Here is a 23873-nt window from a genome sequence, read left to right on the forward strand (position 1 = left end):
CAAAATGGTAGGGGCATGGATCAGAAAACCAGTCAGTATCTGGTGTGACCATTATTTGCCTCATGTAGCGTGACACTTCTTCTTCACATAGAGATGATCAGGCTGTTGATTGTGCAATGTTGTCCCACTGCTCTTCAATGGCTGTGCGAAGTTGCTGGATATTGGCGGGAACTGTAACATGCTGTCATACACTTTGACCCAGAGCATCCCAAACATGCTCAATAGGTGACATATCTGGTGAGTATGCAGGCGATGGAAGAACTGGGACATTATCAGCTTCCAGGACTTGTGTACAGATCATTGTGACATGGGGCCGTGCATTATCATATTGAAACATGATGTGATGGCAGCAGTGGACTGCCACGAAAATGGGCCTCAGGATCTCGTCATGTTATCTCTGTGCATTCTAATTGCCATAGATAAAATGCAATAGGGTTTGTTGTCTGTAGCTTATTCCTGCCCATACCATAACCCCACCCCCACCATGGAGGACTCTGTTCACATAGTTGACATCAGCAAACCACTCCCCTACACGACACCATACACGTTCTCTGCAGGTGAAGTAGCCGGATGTGGAGGTCCTGGGTTGGCGTGGTTACATGTGGTCTGCAGTTGTGATGCCAGTTAGACATACTGCCAAAATCTCTAAAACTGCGTGGGAGGTGGCTTATGGTAGAGAAATTAACATTCAATTCTTTCGCAACAGCTCTGGTGGACATTCCTGCAGTCTGCATGCCAAATGCACGCTCCCTCAAAACTTGAGACATCTGTGGCATTGCGTTGTGTGACAAAACTGCACATTTTAGAGTGACCTTTTATTGTCCCCAGCACAAGGTGCACCTGTTTAATGATCATGCTGTTTTTGTTTTATCAGCTTATTGATATGCGTATGGGACATTTCTGGGATTCACATTTAAACATTTACATTTAAATGTTGCAAGCAGTAGGCAATTACAATTAAATGTAGAGTTGAGCTTATAGTTTTAAAGTATTCGGCAATCATAATTTGTGGCAATAAAGAAAGTTTGCAAAATCCAAGTGGGCTGTCATGTGCCTTTTCAAGTTCGGGCTCTGGCTGGGCCATTCAAGGACATTCAGAGACTTGTCCCGAAGCCACTCCTGCGTTGTCTTGACTGTGTGCTTAGGGTCGTTGTCCTGTTGGAAGGTGAACCTTCAGTCTGAGGTTGTGAGCGATCCGGAGCAAGTTTACGTCAAGGATCTCTCTGTACTTTGCTCCGTTCATCTTTCTCTCGATCCTGACTAGTCTCCCAGTCCCTGCTGCTGAAAAACATCCCCACAGCATGATGCTGCCACCGCCATGCTTTATGTGGGGATGGTGCCAGATGTGATGCTTGGCATTCAGGCCAAAAAGTTCAGACTAAAGAATTTGGTTTTCGTGTTCTGAGAGTCCTTCAGGTGCCTTTAGGCAAAGGAGGAGTGGCTTCTGTCTGGTATGCACCATCAACTGTGGGACCTTTATATAGACAGGTGTTTGCCTTTCCAAATCATGTCCAATCAATTGAATAAACCACAGGTGTATTCCAAGTTGTGAAAAATATGTTCTCATGTTCTGAGCAAGGAACTTAAACGTTAGCTTTCTTACATGGCACATATTGCAATTTTACTTTCTTTTCCAACACTTTGTTTTTGCATTATTTAAACCAAATTGAACATGTTTCATTATTTATTTGAGGCTAAATTGATTTTATTGATGTATTATATTAAGTTAAAATAAGTGTTCATTCAGTATTGTTGTAATTGTCATTATTACAAATACATTTTAAAAAATCAGCTTTTTTTTGGTCCTCCAATAATCGGTATCGGTATCGGCGTTGAAAAATCATAATCGGTCGACCTCTAGTTTTAATGACTCCAACCTAAGTGTATGTAAACTTCCGACTTCAACGGTATGTCCGTTAAGTTTATGGGGGGTCAATTAAGGAAGACATCCTCTTCTGCAAACCACTGGAAACAAGGACAACATGAGAGGATATTTTTTAAGTACGGGACAGCTTTGTGACATCAAACAGACTTTGGTGGTGAAGATGTGTTGATATCTGTACTGATGGCGCAAAGCCATGACAGGCAGACATAGTGGAGTGGTAACTCACGTGCAAGAAGTTGCTCCGGACGCCACTTGAGTACACTGCAGCATCCATGAGAGGCTCTTGCTGCCAAGGGAATGCCTGACAGCTTGAAAGAGGTTTTGGACACTAAAGTGAAAATGGTTCACTTTGTTAAAGCAAGGCCCCTGGCCCCTGTGTATTTTCTGCATTATGCAATGATATGGGCAGCGACCATGTAACGCTTTTACAACATACAGAGGTGCGCTGGTTATCAAAGGGCAAGGTATTGACACATTTTTTGGAATTGAGAGACAAGCTTAAAGTTTTCTTTTACTGTCCATAATTTTCACTTGTCTGACCGCTTGCATGATGACGGGTTTCTCACACGACTGGCCTATCTGGGTGATGTTTTTTCTTGCCTGAATGATCTGAATCGAGGATTGACTCTCCGCAACTATATTCAATGTGCAGGACAAAAATTAGGCTTTGATTAAGAAGTTGGAGCTCTTTTCTGTCTGCATTAACAAGGAGAGCACACAGGTCTTTCCATCATTGTATGATTTTTTTGTGTGCAAATGAACTCAAGCTGATGGACAAATGTGATATAGCGAAGCACCTGGGTGACCTGGGTATGCAATTACGCAGGTTCTTTCCCAAAACAGACCACACAAACAACTTGATTCATTATCCCTTTCATGCCCTGCCTCCATTCCACTTAATCAGAAGCCACTGCCAGACTTCTGGATTGGGCTGTGCCCAGAGTTTCTTGCCTTGGCAAATCGCGCTGTTAAGACACTGATGCCCTTTTGCAACCACATACAGTGAGGCAAAAAAGTATTTAGTCAGCCACCAATTGTGCAAGTTCTCTCTCTTAAAAAGATGAGAGGCTGGTAATTTTCATCATAGGTACACTTCAACTATGACAGACAAAATGAGAAGAAAAAAATCCAGAAAATCACATTGTAGGATTTTTAATGAATTTATTTGCAAATTATGGTGGAAAATAAGTATTTGGTCAATAACAAAGTTATTGGCATCCTTGCAAGCACACCTTTCTCATTAACCTGTGGGGAGTTATTAACAATTTTTGATGAACAAATAAGGTTTTATATGTAAGATGGCTAAATAAAGAGCAACTTTGTTGATTATTATTATTTGTGCCCTGGTCCTATACGAGCTCTTTGTCACTTCCCATGAGCCAGGTGGTGACAAAAGCTCACACTTATGTTTAAGAAATGTATCGTATAGTGTGTGTGGCAAGCTTACAATAATGTCAAAAAACAACATTTGAGAGTGTGCTGATCCTGGTGCTAGATGGGGTACGCAGCTGGAGGTTGAATGTTTGAAGAGGTACAGGACTCTAAAGTTTGGGAACCACTGCTGTAAAGCATTCAATTTAGCCTTCTCATTAAGATCAAGATGCTCAATCTCCGTGATATAAGAGAGCTCAGTTACCTCACACCTTAAAAGGAAGCTGCTCCCCAAAAGCAATACAGGCTGTACAGATTTAAAATGTCAGTTCCCAATATTTCCCATATTCTCTGTTAGAGGTAGCTAAATTCCAATAAACAGAATTTATATTCTTTAAACCTTTTAAATCATGCAATAACAATTAATTATTCAATTTCTACTAACCATCAGTGGGAACTTCTCATCACTGCACATTTTTACAGTCAGCCCTATTACTTTATGATCTGTCTGGACTGCAGTATTTTTACCACTACCGTGTTGGAAACGCATCCTACCAGGCAGTTGTCTATTTTCTATTTTCTATGCAAACTTTCTAAATGTCTTCAACAAAATAAATGGACAAGTTAATGGAAACATAGCTACTGAAACAACCCCACTCTTCCAGCCGCAGCCAGATCAAATACTTATTGTACTGTGTCGTGGAAATTCATGTATACTGAGAGACACATTGTCATTTCTTCAAACAATCATCTTTATTTAATATCTATTAATTATTGCAATAATGAAGCAGTCGACCGCACACGAAGGTGTGTTGCCGAGTGCTGAACCTTTACAGACAATGCAGAGTTCTTATATAGCTGCCACTAAAATTGCTTAGTCATGGCTGGTTCTATCCCTCCCATGCTGATCAGGTGGGGGGCACCACAAGCCACCTTGGGTTCATCTCCTGGTTATCTGCATGGGATGTTATTTTACTCCCAACCCAGCTTAGTTTCCCAGTTGCAAGGATGAAGATGAGACAATGAGGGATGGTTCTAAACACTTCCTGGCTATCTCCATCTCGGGTCACACACACCACATATTGTCTATGGAATGCCAGCTGTAGGTTATCACCAAGTCACTGTCAGCTCAAGCGATCTCTCGCAAAACCCATTTCTTGACAATACGCCCAGACTAACTGGAGGAAGCGAGAGTGGAAACCATCCCTTTACAGAAACACAGCATGAACAGAGCAGAAATGTCTTACTATTTATTAAGTATATACATCGTTAACTATTAATATCAAACAAATCAGGTAAATACGTCATTTCTCTCTCTCACAACTGTCTTTGTTCAGACCTCCACAACTGCTTGATGGTTTAATAAAAAAATTTTTTAAATAGGAAGGCTGAAAAGGACATTTCAATATTTTTTTATTTAACTAGGAGACAATACTTCAGGATTCATTTATTTAAGCACAATTAAAGAATCGTAATATGAACAAAAACCTCTGCATGGTTTAAAATACAACAACTAGACCATCTCCTACAGTATATTCCTTAATTTACTTCAGGGGTGAAGCTGGAAGAAGATGTAAGGGCATTCATAAGTTTTCCCTACACTCGATCACAGCGACAATTTAGGATTCTTGACGACCTTTTCACACCAAGCTCACATTTATAATCCCACGGCAGTTCTGTACCAGCTCTGATGCGCCTGAAAAACACAGAGACAATATTATGATCAATATACAGAAGTGCATATTAGAATGCACATGCTTTAGTCCCCCTGGACATTTGTTATAGAGCCACAGACATGAGCAGAACCCGTATTAATCCTGGCTTCGCCTCTCAAAAGACCAACCATTAGCACAAGCAATATATAATATCCCATGAGTCATAACAGAAGGTCACAATCTTGCTGGTGAAGAAGGCCACCCAGGGGAATCGAAGGTCATGTGTGTCCACAAAAACATTCTGCGCAAACAGGTTTGGGTGGCAGCTATGCTGTAGGGAGAGAGACACAGTGGATGTGAGCTTCATGACAATTTTTATCCCCATTCATGACGAGTAGGAGGATGAAATCGGAGGATGAAATTCATTGTTTAGTCCTGCCCTTTATTGTAACCTGGGTAAGATGCGGAGTTGACGGATCTCTGAGAAGTATGGGTATAGGGCAAATCATACAGTCGGCATACTATCCAACACGATACCCTCTGATTATTCCTCCTCATGACTCACCTTGAGGTAGCGACCCACATTCCCCTCCAGATTTGCGTCGATGATGTAGCATGACTCCTCGCCATCAAAGAAACGCCTTGTGGCGTTTGAGGCCTGCTTGTCATTTCCCTCTGCTGTACCATCCTGCAGGTCAGAAGACATGGCGTCAGAGCCCGATTTCTTTGCTGGGTCTAGAGAGTCATTTTGTGAGACATTTGATGAGTCTGGGAACCAAAGTCCTATAACTTCTTTTAAAAATTCAAAAATAAAAGTGGAGAGTTCATGAACACGTTTCCGTCTATATTTGTGTCTGTGCTTTATTTTTCTACCTTCCGACAGTATTTTGAGAAACCAACATTTATCAAACCAAATAAGAATGAATACTCTACTAAACCTCAGTAACCTTTTTCGTTGCCCTCAATGTTTGTTTTTCACTCTGTATACTTCTCTGTATATACTGTAGTTTCCTCTTACCCTCCTGTAGTATTTTGGCATGCCTGCGTGTGACGTAGCTCCTCTCCATAGAAGAGACATTGTGCCTGAAGTCAGAGTCGCCATCATCTTCACTGACATCGTAGTCCTTGTCCTCATAATTTTCATCATCATCATCGGGTTCTTCTTCAGCTTCGTCATCAGAGTTCTGCATCATCATATGTCGCTGCTCTTTCTCGGGGTTTCCCTCTCCCCCATTCTTGCCCTCGTCATCACAGTCATCATGCTCACTGTTGACGTCTTCTATGGACTCTTCTTCTGAACCTGATGGGGAACAGAGGCCGCAACATTAGAGATGCTCTGTTCTGTTGCTTCTCTTTGCACTCCCTCTGTGTCCACTGGGTATGTGCATTTACAACTCATGAATCGAAATGGAAACCCAATTTCTTTTTTTGCATTCAAAAAAAGATAATACACAGATAACATCAAATCTATCCTATAGATGCCAGTGAGTCCAGGCTCTCTGCGTGTCTATGCAGATGAAGGTGCCCTTGGCAACGTCATCCAGGTAGTGAATTCCCCAGCTCTTCCCCACGGTCATGAAGAGCTGTAGCCGCAGCTGAAGGCCGTGCTGCACCACCCGGTGGGTCACACCCGTGGGTCACAGCGGCACAGTGCGTTACACTCATATATACTGCAGACAGAGGGAGGTGGAGAGGGTTGATATAATAATACTATCTACAAGAGCTTTTCAGACATTGCTCTCAAAGCATGTCACAGATGACACAAATGCATAGAAAGAGCTGAGCTAGAGGAGAACATTGAGGTGATGACCAGTAAAAGCCAAAGACTGACCAAAAAAATACCAAAGGCCAACAGTCAAAGCGATGTTTCGACTGATGGATAATTGAAAGATGTTCATGAAGACACATTGACAAGCCTCACCCTGTGGAGAGCCGTTTCTCCAGCCTCTTGTGTTCGTAGCCAACGTTGACGTCCTCAGGGCCACCCGGTGACACGGCTGTGGCCTGGATGGTCAGCTGGTGACAGGAGCATGATGACCTACAGGAACACAATATACATGTCCATAAATACACGTCAATACAACCTCCACATACCATGTAAAAAGGTCATGACCATTTATGCTTTTAAGGAAAGAGGGTAATTTGCTAAATGTATTAAACAGTACGTCCTTTAAATACATTTAAGGAAATACGTTGCAGTAACAGAACTTTAACCCCTGTGACACACACACACACACACACCTGTTCCTGCAGCAGTCGGTGCAGTTGCAGCCCACCAGAAAGTCTGAGCTGGTGTTGAGGGAGACCCCGCTGGCCGCCACGCGCTGCTTGTTGTAGATCACTGAGATTAGCCGGATGTTGCCGAGTTCGTTGATGCAGGACAGCGGCTGGTTCTCTCGGCCAAGTGTCAGGTCTAGGATGTTGATCTTGTATGGCCGGGGTTGGTGGGTTGTGGTCACAGACTCAAAGGGGTCCAGACAGATCATGTCCAGGAAGAGGAAGTCACAGTGGGTCTGTTGAAGGTAGTCCTGCACTGCAGTCATGCTCAGGCTGAGGCCACACGGCGACTGGTAGAAGATGTGGAAATATGTCTGAGAAAGACGGAGGGCCCGGAGGAAGGTGAGAAAACACAAAGAGAACATAACCACACCAGAGTTTTTAATAACTACAAGGAGTATGACTATAGGATGACAACAGAATAATACATAATTTTCCATTTGTTACATTGGAAATGTGTCATTTGCTCCGCTCCCAACTCTCCAGTTAAAAATAGCAGTGTCCGGCACGTTGCAGCACCAGCAGCAGCAGCACTATAGGTAATGGCAGAGTTCTGTATCATGAAGTATGACATTCCAGATAGACCAGTCATCTAGGTGCTCACCTATTTGACCTGGGGAGAAGTTTACCACTAGGCACAGATCTTGGATCAGGCCCCCCCCTCCCCCCATGCTAACCTTAACCGTTCAAGAGGAAAATGCTCAACTGACCTAACATCAACATCTAGGGAAACTTCACCCCACCCCCACCTTGTTATTGACCCGGCGGCGGCCCTTCATGCGGTGGAACTCGCAGAGCAGGGGGATGAGCAGCGGGTTGAGTCCACGGTGCTTGGCCTCAACCTTTGACCGGATGCATTCCAGGCAGGCTGGGCAGCAACGGTGGAGGGTGAAGGTGATGGAACCTTTAGCTGTGATAACAGAAGACTCGTCGGTTGAACGGTTCTGGCCATAGGGACTCCTGACGTGATAAGGGAGAAGATGACATGGGTTTGAGGGAGAATGAACGAACTAGGAAATGTTGCTGTTCTGAAACAAGGATGGACTAAAGGACTAAAGGTCAAATAGGGGGTGCTTATATTTGTCCTGTTTCACACATGTACAAGTGTTTAACCTAGACAAGCGTGTGGTGTGAAATGGGAATTTGTTTTCTGCATATCCCCCCAACCCCCACCCCCTGAGAGCAGGATCACCCATTATTGACTGTGACCCAGGAGCAATTATGGTTAAGTGCTTTCAATCAAATTTATTTATAAAGCCCCTCTTACATCAGCTGATGTCACAAAGTGCTGTACAGAAACCCAGCCTAAAACCACAAAACAGCAAGCAATGCAGGTGTAGAAGCACGGTGGTTTTGGAAAAACTCCCGAATCCCCGAGCCGTCACATATTCGAACTAGCAACCTTTCGGTTACTGGCCCGATGCTCTAATCGCTAGGCCACCTGCCAGCCCTAATAAAACCTCATTATAAATGCATGCAGGAAATACATATTCATGAAATTTGTGCAAGACTCTCTTTTTAAAATAGTACAGCAACACAGTATAAACACAGAGACATACATTGTACTCACCCTAAGGGTGCTGAGGCGGTGACGTGATGTTTGCTGGCAGCGGCCGTGCTGGTCGTGTGGATAGTATTAGCAGTCGAAACTGGTCCCCCCTGGGTGGTGGACAAAGAGAGCGTGCTCTCCCGAAATAAACACGTTGTCCACTATACGAATCCAAATACAGGAATGATTCAAAGTACCGTGCACACCATGTAAGGAAACAGACAGCTGACTTCGATGCCCGTTCAGTCAGACAGACAAGGCTGTAGACGTGTTCATATTTATCCACAGGACACACTAACACAGAGACAGCGGGATAAAGAGAGACCGTTAGACAGATATTTACCAGCGTTGGGCCGTGTCACTGTTGGTTTATTCTTTGACTCCTCAGAACACACACACACACACACACACACACACAGGAAAAAAGGATTGGCATTATGTGCGTCAGTGAAGAACTAGACTTTAGTTAGGTAAGCATAACCAGAATATCAAGCACAATATACTGCAAGTCAATCACTATCACTTCACTAAATGGTTACAGCGTAAGCGGTTGCAGATTCTCACCTTGTAGACGACGCACAACAAGCTGCAGTCGATCTGCTCGACCTCGACCTTCCTCCGGACCCCCCTCAAACCCCACGTTGATGGGCTGGCTTGGTCTGTACCGGGACATGGGCGGGTTGGAGGTACTCCTTGATGAACTCCCTGTTGGCCTCATCCTCTATGTCCTCCCACAACCTCCGGCACTTAAGACGGTAGAGAGAGACAATAGGCTTAGTTTGTGTGGGTATGTATGCGCGTTTCCCTGCAAGCGTCTCACCAACACCTACATATGCAGATTAAACTTGTTGTATGACAACAGCCACAGTATGAGTTTTGTTGCTCCATACAAGCCAACGAATTGAAAAATGTATATAACTCAAAAGAGTATTACATTTGAATATACATGTATTGTCACACAGGTGGAGTTAACAACTAGAAGAGAACAGTTGGATCTGAATTAGACATCTTACATTTGGTAGGAGGATCAAACAGAATAGAGCCAAGAAGTATTGAGTATACGTTAAAGATAGGAAACAATTGTCCGAGGCTGTTCTTACGTGGTCTGCAAACAATGTGAAGATCCTACATAGGAAGCCTACAATGTCAAGCCTACATAGGAAGGTGTGCCGTCATCAAAAAAGATCAGGAACCTGAAACACAAGGGGAAGCGCAACAGAGCTTTATTAAGGCAATGATGAATCATATTTAGCATTATGTTTCCATATATCATCATCCAACCACACCCACAATAGCTAAATCACACACAAACAAACACAGGGCCGGTCCTTGCCGTTCTGCCGGCCTAAGCGAGACCAAAAAAAATTGACGTTAAAAAGACAACTAAAATACTTATTTTTCCAGACTTTGAAATCATTTTTGGGTTCTGAATGAAAGTTGAAAAGACGTCATTTAGAGACGTCTATGTATGGTCCAAATTAAGGCTTTTCCAAACCGCATCAGCATCAGTCCATCCTTACTGAGGTATATCCTACAGTGTCGCCTGAATTTGAATTTTAGGAATGTCCATCTATGTGGGAGGCCATTAAGGGGGGGAACATGATTCATGGGGCCCTATCCTGGTACTAATTATTTAGAAAATTATTTGTTTATCATTTTAAAAAATGTTAGACAAAAAAAAAAAAAAAATTGGATAAATTAAAACATATAACCATATATAACGTATAACGGACCTTGGAGGTGAGGAAGTTGTTTTGTAGCAGCAGCAGCATAACTAGACACTTTTTTTTATTGTAAAGTTAGGCACATGATGACTTAGACACACTTAAATACGTATTCTATTTTATATGTATACTATAATGAAAACATTTTTACTTTCAGTTGTGGATTTTTTTTGTATGGTAACCTTTATAGGAGCCAACATTAACCCTAACATTCCCTTTGTTTACTCACCTCTTAGTGCCCAGAGAGCCCCAGGTTGGCACAATCTCAGCAGAAAGCTGTCAGACAGACTGATGCAGATGAGAGCAGGGAGGAGGAAGAGGAGTTAAAGAGTAGCAGCAGTGCCAGTGAAGGAGTGACAAGAAGAGACTGAACAAGCAATAAGGGAAATGAAGAGTATGGACAGATTTGAAGTGAGGAAGATGAGGTTTTAGATGACCCAGCACTGTGGCCAGAGAAAGTACAAGACCATGAAAAAGAAGCTATTGTTCGCAGACTAGCCAACAGGTGTGGTGAGGGGACAGAACTGTATAAAATCATGCCCCTAGTCTCAGAAGGCAAGCCATTCCCCAACTATTTACAGTACAGTAAGTCCGCAAACGGGAAGAGAAAAGGTGCAGAGAGACTGGCTTATTTATAGTAAGAGTGTAAAGGCATTATATTGCATTCCATGTGTTCTTTTTTCTCATGAGCAAAGTAAACCATCACCCAGTTCTCTGAATAGCACGGATATCATCAGTGAAATGGAGGAGACTGTATGACAAAACTACCAGAGCATTTCTAAAATGATTGAGTGCAAGCACACATACCGCAAAATAATTCACTGGCCACATACCTTGTGCCAACCATTCTCCTAATCTTGTGGGTGTACATGCAGCTCAGCCGTGCCCAGAAGTATAAACTTTTTGGGGGGCTGTGTGAAACATCTGTTCAGTGCCAGCCCAGAGCGATGGGCCATTCAAGGAAAAGACTGGCTGACACTCTTTGATGGAGTGCACGTATTGCTGCGGTCCAACCAGCGGCAACTCATTTACCATCTGTCATCAAGGCCCTAGACATGCCTCTTGCTACCTGCAGCCTGACAAACGAAGCCAAATCAGAGGCAAAAGGTCTGAAAAGATACTTCATGTCTTTCAAGGCAATCGTCCTGCTCACTTTCTGGGTAAAAGTTTTGCAGTGTATTGAGAATAGAAGCTCAATTCTTCCGTCAGGAAATATTTCTCTGGACACTGCAGCAGCTCACATTAAAGCACTACAGGAAGAAATACAGGCTCTGCGTTATCAATGGTGACACTCTTCTGGCAGGAGCCTCCACGGTGGCAAATGAAATGGGTGTAAATACTCAGTTTCACAGTGAACAAAGGAGCTGCCAGAAAAAAAATAAGAAAACATTTCCCCGATGAGACCGAAGATGACATAGCAAAGGAACAGAAGTCAGACAATGGATTTTGCAACACAAGTGTTTCATATGGCCCTGGATAGTATAATCAGTCATTTGGACAAGAGGTTCCACACCATGGCAGCTATACGCGAGAAGTTTTAACCAATGTGTACATTTAGGAAAATGACTGGAAACCAAATGTGTAGCTTGCCACACAAGTACTCCAAAGATCTCAGATGGATTTGAAAATGAAGTGTGAGATCTAAAGATGATATACGCTGCCACTTTTTCCAGATGATCTTCCTCCTGTAGAGCTCCTAAATGCCATCCACAAGATGCAGCTACAGGGTGTTTTTGGAGAGGTGTGCATTGCACTGCAAATCTTCTGTACAATGCCTGTAACCGTTGCTTGAGGTGAACGTGCCTTCAGTAAGCTGAAACCTAAAGAACTATCTAATATCTTTTTTTATTTTACCTTTATTTTACCTTTATTTAACCAGGTAGGCTAGTTGAGAACAAGTTCTCATTTACAACTGCGACCTGGTCAGATCTAAGAGCTACCATGTGCCGAGACAGGTTGAACAGCCTTTCCAAACAGCCACCAAATCCTGGCAATGACCCTGGGCTCACCATTTGACAAAAACAGGCCGTTGTATTGGCTTTATTAGTCCTGAATCCCATGATGAATCCATTTGGCTATTTTAGCTCTGAATATCAGCTACCCATCTTGATCAGGAGTTATCCGGAGCCTATTTGCAATGTGTTTTCACAGCGGGTAATGCAGAAGTATTTAATTTCTTGCTATGACCAGCTCATCAAAAAATTGTATGGATACAAACTGCATGATGTAAAAAGTTTCCGTCTCATTATATTGGAGATCAAATGTGTGACAGTCCGTAGGCTACAGAAAAAGGTCAAATACTCTTATCACACGCTATATATCACATGCTACATCGGATACACAATATGTTTTTTCACGGAATGTTGGTGGAGCACTGTAGCGATGCGTTTCTCCAAGAGCACCCTGGAGAGGCGCGCTGCGAACGGACAAGATCAATATTGTGTCCCTGCCAAAGTGGGCACTGCTCGTCAAAGGGCGGCATCAGCGCTCACCTAAAAAGCCCATATGCCACTGGTTGAGAGAAATTGTTGTTGTTTTTGGACAGAATCATGTGTTGTTGCGAGGTGCGTCTTGGTCAGTTTAGCTCAGAAAATGCTGCCCTCGTCAATCTACCATAAAGGGCGGTCGCCTAATCCTGCCTAATGAGCAGGCGGCCCTGCACACACAGTCACACACTATCTTTACGCTCATACCTCATGCAGTTCTTTCGGTTGGGGAGTTCAGCCAGAATGCCGGGGTAGAACAAGGACTGGTGGACATCCTTGAACTTGGCCACCACTCGCACCCCCACGTACAGCTGCTCCAGCGAAGCGGTGTGGTCAAAGGCTATGTGGTGTCCCTGACAGCATGCTCCTCCCCTTCTCGCTAAAGTCGACCTCCATTTTCTGTGGAGCATCAATGGTTGAGATATAGAGAGCATGGAGAAAATTAAGACATCTGTAAAGGACATCTAATGACATACAAGAACAGGACTAACCGGTGGTTGGGTGTGTTCTTACCTGTTGGTTTGATTTCTGTAATCCTGCCGGGGTGCCAGGTCTTGGTCCTCCTCCTGGCCAGGACCATCGTGTCAATCTTGATCTCCTCCTCTATGAGGACAAGGGGGTGGCTGAGTCGCAGGGTTGGGTGCATGGGTCAGAGCTTGCGACACGCTGGTCACCACAAACAGAGTGGCTGTTTCTAAATCAGGGAGCGAGAAGACCACCATGAGCACTAAAGATCGTCATTAACGATATCATTGACATTAGGTAGAAAGCAATTTAGAGAAGATCAATGTAAAACAAGGTCAGTCCATTAATGCAAAGCATAACTCACCTTTTCTGGCCTCTTGTGGTTTTGATGGGGCAGTGGAACCACTTTTCCTGGCCTCTTCTAGTTTGGGAGCAGATTTGTCACTCTTGCTGGGCTCTTGTGATTTTGGTGGGGAAGCCGTGCCAGCTTTGCTCGAGTTCAGCTGTTCAGAGGAGTTCAGCTGATGCAGAGGAGTCACCTGTTCTGGGTTTTTGTGGTTTCATTGGCACAGAAGGATTTGTAAGGGCAGGAGACAAGTCTTCAATGTAGCACCCAAATTTGTGTTTGGCTCGGGGAGATTCTCTCCTCTTTTCACCTTTTCTCAGCCGTCCACATTTGCTGGCTTCGGGATGTTTTGTTGAAACCTTTTTGGATTTTGATGGAGGAGTATTATCGTCGTCGTCTTCTTGTGGACTTGGTGGTTCAGACTCTGACTGTGCAAGGCGAGTTGCTGGGGTATCATTAGAACCTGAGGCTTCACTTGGGACAACAGTTACAGTAGGGGTGGTCACAGCTAAAGAAGATGGCATGCTCTCCATGTCATCTGCCATGTCATTGTACTAAGGGAGAATGAGAGAAGAGCATGTCAGGAGCATGGCCGAGACCACACACGTAGAAGTGTGTGTGTGTGTGTGTGTGTGTGTGTGTGTGTGTGTGTGTGTGTGTGTGTGTGTGTGTGTGTGTGTGTGTGTGTGTGTGTGCGTGTGTGTGCGTGTGTGTGAGAGAGCACATTTGAATCCTATCTGGCTTAGTTCTCACATCTTCTGTGTCACTGTCTGTAGCTGTGCCTTCTTCAAGAGCAGCAACTGAGAAGAGGTGGTGGAAAGATTAAAGCAAAACGGATTGGGATTGAGGGTCACGCCAAAGACTGTGTTCCCATTCAAACAACATCTCCCTCAATCCCTTACAGGGAGATGTTGTTTGAATGGGAACACAGTCTTTGGCGTGACTCTCAATCCCAATCCGTTTTTGCTTACAATTCCCTTCTGTCTTTTGCGCTAGCACTACACAGCCGATTCAAATAAACAACTCATCATCAAGCTTTGACTATTTGAATCAGCTGTATAGTGCTTGGGCGAAAGACAGAACGTGTACCCAGGGGGAGGCCCCAGGATAGAGTTTGGGAAACCCTGCCTTGCCGGGTTGAATAGCGGGAGCCAGGTTAACGAGGTTTACCGGCCAAACCCACTGCCTTTTCCTGGGATAAATAACTGAGTAATGAGTCAATTATTTATGTGAACAGCATGAAATGAAATGGAACTGTTAAATGATATGCAATGTTTAAACCTGGCGTCTCTACGATCTTTCTATTACCTGCATGATCAATCATCAACGCTCAGGGTGGGGACAGACAGCGCATCTCAGTACGGAGTGCAGCTCACAATGCATGCAACATCTTATCATGGCAAGATTTGTCTTGTGACAGGTAGGCCTACATAGGCTAGCCTATGCTGTAGTTCACAGGAGGCTGGTGGCACCTTAATTGGAGAGGACGGGCTCGTGGTAGTGTCTGTAGCAGAATCAGTGGAATGGTATCAAATACATCAAACATGGTTTCCTTGTGTTTGATACCATTCCATTCACTCCAGACATTAAGAGGCGTCCTCCCCTCAGCAGCCTCCAATGCTACAGTTATATAAAGGACCGAATGTGTGTCTAATTTACAAATCTCCGTCTGGCTTTTGGAGGGGGTCACATTCTTTTTTGTGTAAAGATAAAACATTTTCAAGTAAATTGCAGGTGCAGAGTTTTAAAAGAGCCTATCACTTGAATATTTTTGCTCTAAAATCAACTCCTGCAGACAGCCAGCTATGTGACTCACTATCTAAAGCAGGCAGACAGGCATTCAGTTACTGTTTTATTGAACAGTAGAATGGGCAAAACGAGTGACCTAAGCTACTGAGCGTGGCATGGTTGTTGTTGCCAGGTGCGCCGGATACAGTATATCAGAAACGGCCACCTCCTGGGCTTTTCACACAGTGTCGTGTCTTTGGCATCATTAAATTGAAGACTTATCTTATCAAATCAATTCTCTGTAATTAAAATTACGTGATTAAACTAATCATGTAAATGTAGTTAACTAGGAAGTCGGGCTCCAAGGAAAATCTTCAGATGACAAAGTTATAATTTTCCTAATATAACTCTTCAGATTATTTTAATGTCTGATCAATTAGTCTTCTAATTAATGAATTATTCTTTACCTCATTCCAAATGTCGTAAATTGTTGGTTATCTGCACGAACCCAGCCTTCACTATGAATCATCCATACATCAATTGTCTTAATCATTTATTTACTAACTAACTAAGCACAGAAATGCATCACCAAACAGTAGATATGGTTACAAGGAAATTATAGGGGATGTTCCCTAGTGGGCTAAGCCGATATGGCGACTTGGTAGACAAAGGGAAGTGGGTGTGGACTGAAAAGGGCGCAAAAGACAAGAGTCACTACACAGTTGATAATTATATTGATTGAAATGCTAATCCTTTGCACATGAACACTCACTCATTTGGGAATAATTGCAATCAATATGTATTTACACTAAGTGTGTCGTCGTGAGCTCTATTGGAATTGTCCGTCTTTCTGTTGGAAAGTTCATCCGCTTGTCTCTCCATCTGCTTCCAAGGAGTCTTACGTGGTTAGAATGAATACTTCAGAGTCCCATTCAGAAATGTTCTTATAGAATACATGTTTCGGCGGTTGTCCGTCTTCACATTCAATGGTACATAATTCCTAGCTGCAGACTAGTAATTAGTATCGAAGAGTTGCTCTTATTCTGTCGGAATCGATAGTCTCAGAGTTAACAACAACCATTACAACCTTAGCTTGTACTGAGATTCTTGTGGTCTCTACTCAACCTTAGCTCCTTCAGCTGACCGAGGTAGGCATGGTCTAAAGGGAATTCCTTCAGGTGGGGGTTATATTCGTAACAGTAGAAAAGGGCTGTCCCATGACGCCAGATCAATGTCTGTGCTCATGGGAAGAGCCAATGACTAAAATTTATAGGGGATACAATTCTCTCACATTAACGGTTTAAAATCACATTGCACAATTTCACAAATAGTTTAATCTTTACTCATTCATTTTATACAATAATTAAATGCAAGCCTCATAATGGAGCCTCCTGTATAAACAGAGTTATGGTAATGTGGTTGTATCGTCTTTCCTGAGGTCACAATCATAAAACAAAACGGACCGGTCGTAGCTGGTTTCTCCACCGACCGTTTACACATTCTCCAAAACAAGGATATTGTTCAGTTCTCAAGTTCTGTGATGTAAAATAAGTTCCTTTGTTCGACTGTGAAACCCTCTCTCTATACTGCCTAGCCCTGAGGAGAGTCTCCTCGTGGAATTTATGACCTAAGACAACAGAACCTGGGTGTAGGGGGAAGAGAGAGGTGGTGACAGAGTGGGGGAGGGTACTCGCTATGCCCATAGAGGGCCACGTCATGACAACAGTGTCTTGGGTTTACAGAGAATGGTGCGACAAACAAAAAACATCCAGTCAGCGGAGTTCTGAGGGGCAAAAACAGCTTATCAAATCAAATTTTATTGGTTTAGCAGATGTTATTGCGGGTGTAGCTAAATGCTTGTGTTTCTAGCTCCACAGTGCAGTAATATCTAACAATTTCACAACAATCCACACAAATATAAAGTAAAGAAATGGAATTAAGAATATATAAATATTTGGACGAGCAATGTCGGATCCGCATAGACTAAGATATTGTAGAATAGAATAGAGTATATACCTGTACATAAGAGATGAGTAATGCAAATATGTAAACATTAAAGTAGTCAGTGTGCCAGTGATGGCTATTTAACAGTCTGATGGTCTTGAGATATAAGCTGTTTTTCCAGTCTCTCTGTCCCAGCTTTGAAGCATCTGTACTGACCTTGCCTTCTGGATAATAGTGGGGTGAACAGTGGTGATGTGAACAGGCAGTGGCTCGGGTGGTGGTTGTCCTTGATGATCTTGTTGGTCTTCCATTGCTCATTGATGAGAGGTCGAAGGAGAATTGCAAGTATCATGCAAGTTAACAGGAGGGCCACAAACAGACAAATAACAGTGCAACAGTGGTGTTGTGGTGTCGGAAACCACAACTCGTCGATCCTTGTCACAGATAGGCGATTGCAGCAGACGACCACACCAGATTCCACTCCAATCAGATTAAAACAAGCGGCTCCAGTGGGCACACAATCAACACTGGATTTCTGAGGAGTGGAAAATCATCGCCTGGTCCTGAATCCTGATTCCTGTTGCAGTATGCATCCATCCTGCCTGGTGTTAACGGTACAGGCTGGTGGCAATAGTGTACTGGTGTGAGGTATGTTTCCTGGCACACGTTAGGTCCCTTGATACCAATTGAGCAATGAGTGAATGCCGCAGCATATCTGAACATTGTATCTGACCAAATTCAAGAGCATCTTTGAGGTGAGATGGAAACAGTTCTTGAAGGAGTTCCCACATATGCTGAGCACTTATTGGCTGCTTTTTGTTCACTCTGTGGTCCATCCCCGAGCTGACAAGGTACAAATCTATTGTTCTGCCCCTGAACAAGGCAGTTAACCCGCTGTTCCTAGGCCGTCATTGAAAATAAGAATTTGTTCTCAACTGACTTGCCTAGTTTAAAGGTAAAATAAAAATAAAAATGGCACACTCCCTCAAAACTTGAGACATCTGTGGCATGGTGTTGTGTGACAAAACGGCACATTTTAGAGTGTAATTTAATTGTCCCCAGGCCGAGCTGAAGGTACAACTGTCTAATAATCATGCTAAACTCAGCATAAAAATAAACGTCCCTTTTTCAGGATCCTGTCTTTCAAAGAGAATTCGTAAAAATCCAAATAACTTCACATATCTTCATTGTAAAGTTTTTTTTTTAAAACACTGTTTCCCATGGTTGTTCAATGAACCATTAATAAAATGCATGAACTGAACATGCACCTGTGGAATGGTCATTAAGACACTAACAGCTTACAGATGGTAGGCAATTAATGTCACAGTTATGAAAACTTAGGACACTAAAAGAGGCCTTTCTACGGACTCTGAAAAACACCAAAATAAAGATACCCAGGGTCCCTGCTCATCTGCCTGCATGTGCCTTAGGCATGCTGTAATGAGGCATGAGGACTGCAGATGTGGCCAGGGCAATAAATTGCAATGTCCGTACTAATGAGATGCCTAAGACAGAGCTACAGGGAGACATCACGGACAGCTGATCGTCCTCTCAGTGGCAGACCATGTGTAACAACACCTGCTCAGCATCGGTACATCTGAAAATCACACCTGCCTGACAAGTACAGGATGGCAACAACAACTGCCCGAGTTACACCAGGAACACACAATCCCTCCATCAGTGCTCAGACTGTCCACAAAAGGCTGAGAGAGGCTGGACTGAGGGCTTGTACGCCTGTTGTAACGCAGGTCCTCAGCAGACATCACCGGCAACAACGTCGCCTATGGGCACAAACCCACCGTCGCTGGACTAGACAGGACTGGCAAAAAGTGCAATTTGCTGACGAGTCGCGGTTTTGTCTCACCAGGGGCGATGGTCGGATTCACGTTTATCGTCGAAGGAATGAGCGTTACACCGAGGTACTCTGGAGCAGGATCGATTTGGAGGTGGAGGGTCCGTCATGGTCTGGGGCGGTGTGTCACAGCATCAATCAAACTGAGCTTGTTGTCATTGCAGGCAATCTCCATGCTGTGAGTCACAGGGAAGACATCCTCCTCCCTCATGTGGTACTCTTCCTGCAGGCTCATCTTGACATGACCCTCCAGCAGGACAATTCCACCAGCTATACTGCTCGTTCTGTGCGTGATTTCCTGCAAGACAGGAATGTCAGTGTTCTGCCATGGCCAGCGAAGACCCGGGATCTCAATCCCATGGAGCACGTCTGGAACCTGTTGGATCGGAGGGTGAGGGCTAGGGCCATTCCCCCCAGAAATGTCCGGGAACTTGCAGGTGCCTTGGTGGAAGAGTGGGGTAACATCTCACAGCAAAAACGGAACAATCTGGTGCAGTCCATGAGGAGGAGATGCCCCTTTCAATATATTTCTACACTGAGTGTACAAAACATTAGGGACACCTTCCTAATATTGAGTTGCACCCCATTTCACCCGCAGAACCTCTTCAATTCGTCAGGGCATCGACTCTACACGGTGTCAGAAAGCATTCCACAGGGATGTTGGCCAATGTTGACTCTGATGCTTCCCACAGTTGTGTCAAGTTGGCTGGATGTCCTTTGGGTGGTGGACCATTCTTGATACACACAGGGAAACTGTTGAGTGAGGTGGCACCGGATAGACCGGACCGTGAAGGCGGACTGGAGGTCTTCGGCAGCTCCGGACAAACGGGCGACTCCGGCACCTCCGGACAGACGGGCGACTCCGGCAGCTCCGGACAGACGGGAGAGTCCGGCAGCTCGGGACAGACGGGCGACTCCGGCAGCTCCGGACAGACGGGAGACTCCGGCAGCTCGGGACAGACGGGCGACTCCGGCAGCTCCGGACAGACGGGCGACTCCGGCAGCTCCGGACAGATGTGCGACTCCGGCAGCTCCGGACAGACGGGCGACTCCGGCAGCTCCGGACAGACGGGAGAGTCCGGCAGCTCGGGACAGACGGGCGACTCCGGCAGCTCCGGACAGACGGGAGACTCCGGCAGCTCCGGACAGACGGGAGACTCCGGCAGCTCTGGACAGACGGGAGACTCCGGCAGCTCCGGACAGACGGGAGACTCCGGCAGATCTGGACAGATGGGAGACTCTGGCAGCGCTGGGCAGGTGGGAGCACCTGTAGGGAGGAAATGGAGAGACAGCCTGGTACGGGGGGCTGCCACCGGAGGGCTGGTGCGTGGAGGTGGCACCGGATAGACCGGACCGTGAAGGCGGACTGGAGGTCTTTGACAGCTCCGGACAAACGGGCGACTCCGGCACCTCTGGACAGACGGGCGACACCGGCAGCTCCGGACAGACGGGAGAGTCCGGCAGCTCGGGACAGACGGGCAACTCCGGCAGCTCCGGACAGATGGGAGACTCCGGCAGCTCGGGACAGACGGGAGACTCCGGCAGCTCCGGACAGATGGGAGACTCCGGCAGCTCGGGACAGACGGGAGACTCCGGCAGCTCCGGACAGACGGGAGACTCCGGCAGATCTGGACAGATGGGAGACTCTGGCAGCGCTGGGCAGGTGGGAGCACCTGTAGGGAGGAAATGGAGAGACAGCCTGGTACGGGGGGCTGCCACCGGAGGGCTGGTGCGTGGAGGTGGCACCGGATAGACCGGACCGTGAAGGCGGACTGGAGGTCTTTGGCAGCTCCGGACAAACGGGCGACTCCGGCACCTCCGGACAGACGGGCGACTCCGGCAGCTCCGGACAGACGGGAGAGTCCGGCAGCTCCGGACAGACGGGCGACTCCGGCAGCTCGGGACAGACGGGAGACTCCGGCAGTTCCGGACAGAGGGGCGACTCCGGCAGCTCCGGACAGATGTGCGACTCCGGCAGCTCCAGACAGACGGGCGACTCCGGCAGCTCCGGACAGACGGGAGAGTCCGGCAGCTCGGGACAGACGGGAGACTCCCAGCTCCGGACAGCTCCAGACAGACAGGGAGACTCCGGCAGCTCCGGACAGACGGGAGACTCCGGCAGCTCCGGACAGACGGGCAACTCCGGCAGCTCCGGACAGACGGGCGACTCCAGCAGCTCCGGACAGACGGGAGACTCCGGCAGATCTGGACAGATGGGAGACTCTGGCAGCGCTGGGCAGGTGGGAGCACCTGTAGGGAGGAAATGGAGAGACAGCCTGGTACGGGGGGCTGCCACCGGAGGGCTGGTGCGTGGAGGTGGCACCGGATAGACCGGACCGTGAAGGCGGACTGGAGGTCTTTGGCAGCTCCGGACAAACGGGCGACCCCGGCACCTCTGGACAGACGGGCGACTCCGGCTGCTCGAGACAGACGGGCGACTCCGGCAGCTCCGGACAGACGGGCGACTCCGGCAGCTCCGGACAGACGGGCGACTCAGGCAGCTCCGGACAGACGGGCGACTCCGGCAGCTCCGGACAGACGGGAGACTCCGGCAGATCTGGACAGATGGGAGACTCTGGCAGCGCTGGGCAGGTGGGAGCACCTGTAGGGAGGAAATGAAGAGACAGCCTGGTACGGGGGGCTGCCACCGGAGGGCTGGTGCGTGGAGGTGGCACCGGATAGACCGGATCGTGAAGGCGGACTGGAGGTCTCGAGCACCGAGCCTGCAAAACCCTACCTGGCTGAATGCTCCCCGCAGCCATGCCAGTGCGGCGAGGTGGAAGAGCCCACACTGGGCTGTGCTGGCGAACCGGGGACACCATGCGTAGGGCTGGTGCCATGTACCCCGGCCCGAGGAGACGCACTGGACACCAGATGCTCTGAGCCGGCTTCATGGCACCTGGCTCGATGCCCAACCTAGCCCGGCCGATACGAGTCGCTGCTATGTACCGCACCGGGCTATGCCTGCGCACCGGGGACACCGTGCACGTCACGGCATTACACAGTGCCTGCCCGGTCCCTCTCTCTCCACGGTAAGCACGGGGAGTTGGCGCAGGGCCCCTACCTGACTTCGCCACACTCCCCGTGTGCCACCCCCAATACATTTTTGAGCTGCCTCTCGGGCTTCCAGCCGCGCTGCCGTGCTGCCTTCTCATACCACCGCCACTCAGCTTTCGCTGCCTCCAGCTCTGCCTTGGGGCGGCGATATTCCCCAGCCTGTACCCAGGGTCCTTTGCCGTCCAGAATCTCCTCCCATGTCCAGGAGTCCTGAGATCGCCTGCTGCTGCTGCCCGTTACCACACTGCTTGGTCCTTTGGTGGTGGGTGATTCTGTCACGCTCGTCCTCTTCTTCTGACGAGGAGTAGCAAGAATCGGACCAAAGCGCAGCGTGGTATGTGTTCATGACGATATTTATTCAACTCAGAACACTAAAACAAAAATAACAACGAGAATGATACGAAACGAAACAGTCCTGTCTGGTGACATACACAAAGACAGAAAATAATCACCCACGAAACACAATAGAAAACAGGCTCCCTAAATATGGTTCTCAATCAGGGACGACGATTGACAGCTGCCTCTGATTGAGAACCATAACAGGCCAAACACAGAAATAGCAAATCATAAAAAAACTAAAATAGACAACCCACCCAACTCATGCCCTGACCATACTAAAACAAAGACATAACAAAGGAACTAAGGTCAGAACGTGACAAATGCATTAATCATTCTTCACTTATCAAGGAATGTACAGACTAGAGAAATAGATACAGTACAAGTCATGCAAAAACTTTATTTACAAAAGGATAGAAAGGAACAGTGCAACTCAGCTGCCATTGTGGAAATGATTTGTATTCTTTCCCCGGTGATAATCTTGGATTATACACTGGCCTGCGTAGGCTTAGCCTACGGTATTAGCTATTTCTGCTGCATATCTGTATATCTGTATATCTTCAGCATGGTGAGTAGCAGAATGTTAACTCTCTCCAGCACATGGTTTGTGAGTGCCTCTTTTTTTGCGTGGTACTCTCGTCTTAATTGGTTATCTGTTCCTCTTGATAGGTGGAGGTTGAGATGGCACCATAAGGGTCCACCACTGTCTGAGCGCAGCGCACCACCGTCAGCAGCAGGAAGAAGCAGAGGAGGGCAAGAAAGAAGAGAGCAAAGCCCAGGTCCACGTCTACCTCCAGCGTGGACAGAGAAGGAGCTGGCTGGTGCTGGTCCATGTGGCTGATCAAGGTAAGGCTCAAGTAGTAGCTTGAGAGATGCTCGTAAGCTTGTGTTGCAGATCCTGGATGAACAGGATAAATGAAGACAACAGACTTAGCTGCTTTTCCTATGACTTGTCTTCCAATCTACGAGATCAGTTGCCAGGTAAGTTAAAGTCTTCTCGGGTAGATAATGTCTTGTCATGAAATTGCAATGTAAATCATATGATTGTATGATATCTCATTAAAGATCCAAGTTAAGTCTTGTAAAGTGAGTCACTTGCAGCATAAGTGAACACCACATTGGGCCCCAGCCCAGCGTGTGTCCTCCTGTGAGAGAGGAAATATCATTATCAGCCTAAACTTAACAAAATACACTCCCT

The 23873-nt window shown here is 46.3% G+C and overlaps 1 pseudogene; it reads right to left on the reverse strand.

The window, feature by feature from the left end:
• Nucleotides 1-4717: 4717 nt before the first annotated feature.
• LOC135549328 (histone-lysine N-methyltransferase SETDB1-A-like) lies at nt 4718-23508 on the reverse strand (annotated as a pseudogene).
• Nucleotides 23509-23873: the final 365 nt, after the last annotated feature.

The sequence above is a fragment of the Oncorhynchus masou genome, chromosome 12 (genome assembly GCF_036934945.1).
Source record: "Oncorhynchus masou masou isolate Uvic2021 chromosome 12, UVic_Omas_1.1, whole genome shotgun sequence".
Lineage (NCBI taxonomy): Eukaryota > Metazoa > Chordata > Actinopteri > Salmoniformes > Salmonidae > Oncorhynchus > Oncorhynchus masou.